Source organism: Ixodes scapularis, unplaced genomic scaffold, assembly GCF_016920785.2.
Source record: "Ixodes scapularis isolate PalLabHiFi unplaced genomic scaffold, ASM1692078v2 PGA_scaffold4__175_contigs__length_147842914, whole genome shotgun sequence".
Classification (NCBI taxonomy): Eukaryota; Metazoa; Arthropoda; class Arachnida; order Ixodida; family Ixodidae; genus Ixodes; species Ixodes scapularis.
Window position 1 is genome coordinate 33,991,121 of NW_024609879.1, and position 1,512 is coordinate 33,992,632.

General features: G+C 42.1%; 1 pseudogene; it reads right to left on the reverse strand.

The window, feature by feature from the left end:
• Nucleotides 1-253: 253 nt before the first annotated feature.
• On the reverse strand, nt 254-1,263 carry LOC120848279 (annotated as a pseudogene).
• Between the last annotated feature and the right edge of the window lie 249 nt (nt 1,264-1,512).

The following is a 1,512-nucleotide window of genomic DNA, read 5'->3' on the forward strand; positions in this document are numbered from 1 at the left end:
TTTTCCTTCGTATTTTGCTTTGCATTTTATACTCGAAATGTTTTCGGAGTCTTTCAGAAATTTGATTTTCGTAGTGGGGAACTTCGTAGTGAGAAGACAACGCCATAACTAATGTTGAGCTTTTCTACTTTATATAACAATTATCAAGTACAGTACTGTTTCTTAGAACCCGAAATTCATTAAAACGTAAATAGTTCCATTTTAACTTTATAAAAACGAGCAATAAATGAAATGACGTACTTTCCAAAGTTGATCACAACTTTGATGAAATTGGGGTTTCCCGCAAAAGGGGTGCGCAGCAATTACCTGGCGTGCACGGACAGTGGTCGTCGTAAACTTGACCTTTGATTGGGCTATCCGAACACTCTTGTTCGTATAGCCCCAAATTCTGGCAGGTGCGCGAATGATTGGAACTTGATCGTACACAGCACGTGCCACTTATGCAATCGGAGCCGATAAAGCACGGCTTACCCACACCTCCAGGAGGACGAGGTCGAAAAGAAACGTTAGGAGGCCACACTGGGCCGCTGTCCCTGTAAAGTATAAAATGAAAAATCCACAGGTATGAGTTTTATGTTACAGTGCGGCCTTGTAAATATTTAGGACTTTCGCTTTATGTTTCAATTAATATAGCGGGTTTCTTGCGGTACAATGAACGTGGTGCAATGCATTCCAGTCTCTGCGCCTAAATTTATTTCACTAAGTCTTCGAAAAAATAAGGCAGAGTCATAGCCCATTTCCGTATTAAAACTATAAAAAAAATCGTTAGTGGCAAGGTGGAAAACACGAGTTTTCTGTTTGTCAATAACATGACATAGCATGCTTGGTATACTCCAAGAAAACATTTGCAGTATGGCATGTTGTAGCATTACGGCCAGTTTTTGGCAGTAAGGTGTTAAATCAGTTGCCAGGGATGCGTATACCGGCTTTTCTGTGATAAATGTTCGCTGTTTGCTGCGCTGTTGGAACCAAGCCACTTAAAATCCAACTCTCCAGGCCAAGAAAATGGTTACAAACGAACAGTGGGTGAACCAGGAAAACCTGAAGTGCCAAGGAATACTTTTTGTGTAAATTTCTATATAATCAACGCCTAGAAGGTTACCTGACGACCACCATTTGTAAAAAGGTGTGCTGGATTTAAACAGAAATGAAAGGTCTGCGAATATTTTCAAGAGTATAATTTACCTCAAATGAACCAGTGACATCTGCCATCAGTGCCGTTATGACGACGGTCAAAGCAAGCGTGGTGTACAGTGTCTTCATCGCTGTCTTTTTGCTGTTCCGATCGCAGGAAAAGTTTATCTGAAAACCAATCCTGGCCTCGTTGTATAGCCGCTTTGCACACACGCCAGATTACAGCCGCCATTGCTGACCTTCTCTTGACTTACCCGGAGGCGGAGGCAGTGAAACGGGCGCTGACGAACCTCCACCATGGCCAATGTTGGAGAAAAGGACACAGTAGAATCTAAAATGGCAATAACCTGCAACGTAATAAGAGGAAACAAACAGTGA